Raw genomic sequence first — 8,411 nt, forward strand, 5'->3', positions numbered from 1 at the left:
GAACAGGAAGTGATCTTCTTTATATGGAAAAACATCATGTGCCGCTTCGGCCTCCCCAAAGAGATCAGTTTCAACAACAGACCCCAATTTACAGGAAAAAAAGTCGCTAAATTTTGTGAGAAGTGGCATATCAAGAGAATACTCTCAACACCGTATCACCCCGGGGGAAACGGGCAAGCGGAATCCTCCAATAAATCAATACTAAACATCATGAAGAAAAAGCTTGAGGACGCCAAGGGACTATGGCCGGAGTTATTACTAGAAGTGCTTCGGGCCTACCGAACTACGCCGAAGACGAACACATGAGAGAGCCTTACTCATTAGTCTATGGGACTGATGCGGTAATACCAGTTCGGAGAGCCCAGTTTAAGATATTCCCATGAGAGCGGGCCGAGGAATGATGACAAAAGAAGGCAAGATCTCGACGAAGCCGAAGAACAAAGAGATATGGACTACATAAGGATGATCGCCCAAAACAATAGGCAGAACGTTTTTATAACAAAAAGGCTAATATCAGACCACTCAAAGTCGGGGACTATGTGCTCAAAGCCAAAACACAAGCAAGCAAAGACCCGTGGGAAGGAAAACTGGAAACAAATTGGGACGGCCCATACAAAATCATGGCAACAGCAAACAAGGGGTCATTCCAACTAGAAACAATGGAAGGAAAACTACTACCAAACAACTGGAACGTCACCCACCTCAAGTACTTCAACTTTTGAGGAAAAGTGTTCTCCAAGTCGTACTCTTTTTTCCTTACTTGAGTTTTGTCCCAGTTGGGTTTTCTCAAGAAGGTTTTTAATGAGGCGACAAGGGGGACACTTCAAGTTGAAGTACGGACGGAAGAAGACACTGGACTGTCAGTTTATTGCCCAACCTCTCAACACTTCTCCAGTTCGCCCAATGAAGGGACTAGATAGATTGGGACTGGAATGCCAGCCCAGAAAAAAAATGTAAATTTCTCCAAGTATATGAACAAAACACAAATGCATAAAGTTCTCCCATATTTTCGCCAAAGAAACATTGCCTCAATACATAATTGGCCTCCGGCCATAACAAAATAAAAGTTACATTCGACCTCGTTCGAATAACTAAGTACGGGTTACATTCGACCTTGTTCGAATCAACACCCACTCGACCCTCGGGCACAATTAAGTAAAAGTTACATTTGACCTCGCTCGAATTAACTAAGTTACATTCGACCTTGTTTGAATTAACTAAGTACGGGTTACATTCAACCTCGTTCGAATCAACACCCGTCCGGCCCCTGGCCACAATTAAGTAAAAGTTACATTCGACCTCGCTCGAATTAATTGAGTTACATTGGCCTCGTTCGAATTAACTAAGTACGTGTTACATTTGACCTCGTTCGAATCAACACCCACTCGGCCCCCGACCATAATTAAGTAAAAGTTACATTCGACCTCACTCAAATTAACTAAGTTACATTCGACCTCGTTCTAATTAACTAAGTACGGGTTACATTTGACCTCGTTTGAATCAACACCCACTCGACCCTCGGCCACAATTAAGTAAGAGTTACATTCGACCACACTCAAATTAAATGAGTTACATTCTACCTCGTTCAAATTAACTAAGTACGAGTTACATTCGACCTCGTTTGAATAAACACCCACCCCGGCCCCCGGCCACAATCAAGCAAAAGTTACGTTCGACCTCGTTCAAAGTAACTAAGTTACATTCAACCTCGTCCGAATTAACTAAGTTACATTCGGCCTCGTTTCGAACTGACTAAATAAAAGTTACATTCGACCTCGTTCGAATTAACTAAGTTACATTAGACCTCGTTGCGAACTGACTAAGTACAAGTTACATTCGACCTCGTTCGAATTAACTAAGTTACGTTCGACCTCGTTTCGAACTGATTAAGTACAAGTTACATTCGACCTCGTTTCAAATTAACTAAGTATAGGTTACATTCGACCTCGTTCGAATTAACACCTACTAGCCCAAGCCATGACCAAAAATAAATTCTATTTCGACCTCGTTCAACACATATAAACCAAGTTTTTACGGCTAAAGCGACCAAACGGCAAAACAAAAGTTAGAGGCATACAAGCCCGAACAGAAGGAAAAGAGTCAGATACGTAACAAAAATGGTATTTCATACTTAAAATATATTCTTTACAAAGGCTAGAATATATGCCCACAAAAGTATGTACAAAATTTACAATCAGAAAGAAAGAAAGATAACTACTCCCCGCCTAACCCAGCAACACCATCTCCACTCGTCTCTCCACCATTGACGTCGCCGTTAGGATACTCATCCTCGTACTAGGCGTCCTTTTCAATCCGATCCACATCCTCCTCATTATCACCGGCCTCTGGTGTAGTGGGGGTCATAGCCACAAGCGATCTGAGCTGTACGCTCCTTAATGCGAGCATCCTCGAAGTTGGCCTCAGAAACCTTCCCCGACGTCATCAAATCTCTAAATATATCCAGTTGGGCCTCAACGTGAATCCACTACTCATACAAATCCCGCAGAATATCAAGGAAAGCGGAAGTGTGAGAATAGGACGGATGAGCCGATAATTGCGCTTTCTCAAGCTCGAGAACGACGACTTGGTCACCAAGGCTCGAAACCTCTCTTTCCAGCTCCCCTATCCACTCATCGAGCCACTCTTCTCTGAGTTTGTCCATCTCCAAATCACTTTCCCGCTCAGATCGAAGAACGTGGATTACAGCCTCCGAAGACTCCACTTTCGTCGAAGCCCCCAACCGAGCCAATTCAGTCTTCTCCAAGTTTGCTGTCTTCTCGGCAACCTCGCCACTAAAAGCATCCGCCCTGATTAAACATTGTTCGAGCTCGGCCCACAGCAAAACCACTTGGGCTTGAAGATCCGCACATTGGGCCTCAACTCCCTTGCTCACCTCGAGCTCCTCTTCATTGTCCCTCAACGCCCCTTCAAGGACGCTGCACTTCCCGATGACTCTCATCAACTCGTCATCTTTCTGTTTCAGCTCATCTCAGATGGCCTGAAAATCGCCACTCTCGCCAAACCACTTGCAGATCTCGCGGTGCTTGTGACGGTATTTGCGGTACTTCCGCTCCATCTTCCGAAAAATGGTTCTGCCCCTCTAATCGGGTCCAAAACTACACTACTATTGAGTAGCAAGGATGGTCGTTGTAGTTTTACCCAACAAGGTCGGGATCGAATCCACATGAAGTTAATTTGTTTGGAGTTAGATTTATATCTGAGTCTAGATGTGGGTATTGCTCTTAATTACTCTTCCACACATGTTTGGTTTGTTTTCTACTTCTACTTCTATTCTATAACATGCAATATTGAAGACTAAGTACAATATTTTTTATGTTGATTTTCAAGGGTTTAAAGAGACTAGGGTAGTGACTTCCACCTAGGTGAATATCTAATAGGTAGCAAGAATCTAGGGCAATCATATGATTAATCGGGGTCGTAATATAACTATCACACCCGGGTACTCACTCTATACCTCTCGCTAGTTTGAGTGATTTTGCCCAGTTTGGCTTTCTCAAGTCCAAATGGGTATTCATGCAATACAAGTGATGTTAGTTCAAGTTGGGTATTACTATCTCTAGGTTTAACCCTTTAATTGGGGCTATCAATTTCTTGAGTTCACCCCAATTCCTTGTTAGCCTAGTTTTCCTAGACTTGGTCCTTCTTTCTCAAGTAGAGACTAAGTCATAAAGGCATGAATCAGTGTTTGCAATCACTAATTCCATAATTCTAGCAAGAACTAGGCTAAATACTATTAAACCATACACATTCAAGCCCTAAAATTCAAGACCCATCAAATACCCACACTAGGGTTGGGTCACAACCCAGCTATGGGTTTAGATACTCATGAAAATAGCAGAAATCAAAGATGAAATAAAGATAGAATTCATAATACTAGATTAAAAGATGAAAATCTAATGTTGAAAGCTAATTCTAGTACAAAATTGCCCAAAATGGAATTTAGAGCCGTCTCACGTGCTCAGCAAAATCAAAAACTTAACCTAATAATGTGAAAAAGATCTATTTATACTAAGCAAAAGTTTTCGGACAAAAATACCCCTGCGGAGGTTTCGCGGCAGCGTAATTCTTACCGTGGCCGCACTCTTGCTTTCGCGGACGTGTAATACTGACCGCGGTCCGTATTTTCAACATCTGGATCTGGGCTGAGATTTGTTTCGCGCGTCGCATAATTTCCATTGCGGCAGCATAGTGGATTTTCATGGCCGCGTAATTCCACCGCAGACCGCACTTATTATTTTTGCTTGAAATGTGAACTCTCTGAATCTCATCCACCGTGGTCCACATAATTCCAACCGCTGCCGCGGTGAGACTTTCGCGGTCGCACATTTCTGGCGCGGACCTCGCTCAGCATTTGGCCTCAAAATGCACTCTCTAATTCTTTACTTCACGGACCGCGTATTTGTGACCGCGGCCGCGTTGTGGCTTACGCGGCCACACAATATTTGTGCGGTCCGCGGTTCAGGTCTCCTAGCCCAGTCTTGGTTTTGGTTCCAGATTTGACTCCTTTATGAGCTGATTGTGCCTCTTTTTCCTCATTTTGATCAATTCCTGCAAGCAAGCATATTACATTAGTTTCCGGAAATACCTTCACGCATTTTAAGCCCAAAACGCAAGTAAAAGAGAGCAAATAATAGGTTAACATCCCCACTTATCAACCTATCCTCTCGAGGGGCACTCTCGATCTCCAGAACAATGGCCAGAAAAGAAGAGGAGAAAGAGGAAGGAAACCAAAGTCAAACGAAGAAATAAAAATAAAGTACAAGGCACGCAAATTGAAAAGTTCGGAAAAGTTTACCCTAAAGGCGAGGCCAGCTATACCCCTTGATATGGCAGCATCGTCCGGTTCTCGTGAGTTCGACCCTCCATATTAGAGAAAAGAGGACCTAAGGAAGGGACCACATCTTCCGTGTTCACCAGTAGGTCCAGGTCCATAGGGACCACAATGGTACGAGTGGACCCTTCCAACCTTACTTCAACAAGGTCGGGATCGAATCCACATGGTGTTAATTTGTTTGGAGTTAGATTTATATTCGAGTCTAGATGTGGGCTTTGCTCTTAATTACTCTTCCACACATGTTTGGTTTGTTTTCTACTTCTACTTTTATTCTATAACATGCAATATTTAAAACTAAGTACAATATTTTTTATGTTGATTTTCAAGGGTATAAAGGGACTAGGGTAGTGACTTCCACCTAGGTGAATTTCTAATAGGTAGCAAGAATCTAGGGCAATCATGTAATTAATTGGGGTCGTAATATAACTATCACACCCGGGTACTCACTCTATACCTCTTGGTAGTTTGAGTGATTTTGCCCAATTTGGCTTTCTCAAGTCCAAATGGGTATTCTTGCAATACAAGTGATGTTAGTTCAAGTCGGATATCACTATCTCTAGGTTTAACCCTTTAATTGAGGCTATCAATTTCTTAGTTCACCCTAATTCCTTGTTAGCCTAGTTTTCCTAGACTTAGTCCCTCTTTCTCAAGTAAAGACTAAGTCATAAAGGCATGAATTAGTGTTTGCAACCACTAATTCCATAGTTCTAGCAAGAACTAGGCTAAATACTACTACCCATACACATTCAAGCCTTAAAATTCAAGACCCATCAAATACCCACACTAGGGTTGGGTCACAACCCTAGCTATGGGTTTAGCTACTCATGGAAATAGCAGAAATCAAAGATGAAATAAAGATAGAATTCATAATACTAGATTAAAAGATGAAAATCTAATGTTGAAAGCTAATTCTAGTACAAAATTGCCCAAAATGGAATTTACAGCCGTCTCACGTGCTCAGCAAAAACAAAACTTAACCTAAAAATGTGAAAAATATCTATTTATACTAAGCTGAAATTTTGGACAAAAATACCCCTGCGGAGGTTTAGCGGCCGCGTAATTCTTACCGCGGCCGTACTCTTGCTTTCGCAGACGCGTAATACTGACCGCGGTCCACATTTTCAACATCTGGATCTGGGCTAAGATTTGTTTCACGGTTCGCATAATTTCCATCGCGGCCTCGTGGTGGATTTTCGCGGCCGCGTAATACCATTGCGGACCGCACTCACTATTTTTGCTTGAAATGTGAACTCTCTGAATCTCATCCACCGCGGTCCACATAATTCCAGCCACGGTGAGATTTTTGCGGTCGCACATTTCTGGCGCGGACCTCGCTCAGAATTTTGCCTCAAAATGCACTCTCTAATTCTTTACTTTGCGGACCGCGTATTTATGACCGCGGCCGCGTTGTGGCTTCCGCGGCCGCACAATATTTGTGCTGTCCGCGGTTAAGGCCTCCTGGCCCAGTCTTGGTTTTTGTTACAGATTTGACTCCTTTATGAGTTGATTGTGCCTATTTTGGCTCATTTTGATCAATTCCTGCAAGCAAGCATATTACATTAGTTTCCGGGAATACCTTCACGCATTTTAAGCCCAAAATGCAAGTAAAAGAGAGCAAATTATAGGTTAAAATCCCCACTTATCAGACTCTCCTCTCGGAGGGGGCACTCTCGATCTCCAGAACAATGGTCTAAAAAGAAGAGGAGAAAGAGGAAGGAAACCAAAGTCAAACGAAGAAATAAAAATAAAGTACAAGGCACGCAAATTGAAAAGTTCGGAAAATTTTACCCTAAGGGCGAGGCCGGCTATACCCCTTGATAGGGCAGCATCGTCCGGTTCTCGAGAGTTCGACCCTCCATATCAAAGAAAAGAGGACCTAAGGAAGGGACCATATCTTCCGTGTTCACCAGTAGGTTCCGGTCCATAGGGACCACAATGGTACGAGTGGACCCTTCCAACCTTACTTCAACCCGAGGCTCAGCATCCGCACCTCATTAGCGTCAATATCGAAGCCAGTTTCGTAGCCGTCCTCAGCAACACCCTTATCTCTCCCTTTGGTGGACGAAGGAGCATCAGCCGGCCTCGAGGACGATGACTCATCTCGAAGCACGGTACCCGCAGCTTCCATAGGTCGCCCACTAACTCCAACCTCGGCATCAGGTAAACGTATGCTTCCACGGTCCCCGCTGATGGCAGAACTTCAGACGGCAGATTTGCATCACCTTCAAATATGGTAGTGGCCGACTTATGATTACTCCTTGTAGAATCTACAGCTTGGATTATCCCATCTCTGACGTCCACCGACCTCCTTTTACGAGGAACCAAATCCTCCTCGCTCGGTGATGACTCTTCATTTATTAAATAAAGCAAGGGAGAGGCCGGAGTTTCTGGTACTGATGCCGTCGATGATCGAGCCGACCTAGCCGAAACAGGAAGCGGAATGAAAGTGGAGGGCCGGGTAGGCCAAGCCACAGTCACAGTAGGAGCAGACTCCATTGTAGTGTTCCTCTGGCGAAATGCAGGAGTAGGGGCCCTCAGCCTCCTCGAGGATCCCCGGGCTAAAAATAGCAGAGAGAAGAAAGAAAGAAGGTTAAAAGTTCGGTCCCCACAAAACAGTAAGAAGCAAGCGACCAGAAGGACACGATAATAAAGATTTAAAACAGGTAAACTCACCGGTCGCAGGAGGCGCAAGCCCGAACTTCTTGAGGAAGGCCGGCCATTCACGGATCCCCACTGTATCAGGGAGGACCAGGCTAACCCAATCGTGAATATGTTCGACCAAAGGAGGGGGTGCAGTCTCGGCTACACTGAGAGAAGACAAAATGTTAATATAATTGGAAATAACGGAACCAACGCGTAATACAAAAAAATGAGAGAATGGGAGAAAGATGCTTATAGGTGTAGTTCCAAACCTCGGGGAACCCGCATGCATTGATCACCGCATCCTTAGTTTTGAGGTAGAAGTAAGTGAGCCAAAACTAGTGTTTTCCTTGTCCCCATCTTCACCACTAGACATTTGCTACCCAGTTGGCAGAGATGTATCATCGTCCCCCTATGAAAGCTAGGGGCGAAGATGTTCATCAGGTGGGGAATGGTCAACCCGGCTAACTCCGCATACTTCGTGATCATTCGGATGAGTTTGTAGATATACGGAGAAAGTTAGGCCGGGCAGACATGGTAATATCTGCAAAACTCCTCGGCCAAGGGGAGGATAGGAAAAGAATAACTGACATGGAAAGGGTACGCGTAGAAAGTGTAGTACCCAGGGCGGTGTATTTGCACCACGTCATGCCCTACTGGAACTAGGTCTATATGGGCAGGAATTTTGAATTTATCCCTAAATTCGACAAGGCCCACCTTTTTCATCAACGACCCCGAGATCTCAGGGTCGTCCTCAGGCATCTTTGAGAAGTCAGATCTAGCTTCTCACTACGAGGGATTATTTCCTCCACCTTAGGAAAGCTCTCATCCTCAGCAACAATGGCAACCCCATCGTCATGAGGAGGCATGCGCACTGCCAAGGGAACAGGGTCAGGTACCCCCCCCCCCCCCCCCC

The sequence above is a fragment of the Nicotiana attenuata genome, unplaced genomic scaffold (assembly GCF_001879085.1).
Source record: "Nicotiana attenuata strain UT unplaced genomic scaffold, NIATTr2, whole genome shotgun sequence".
Classification (NCBI taxonomy): domain Eukaryota; kingdom Viridiplantae; phylum Streptophyta; class Magnoliopsida; order Solanales; family Solanaceae; genus Nicotiana; species Nicotiana attenuata.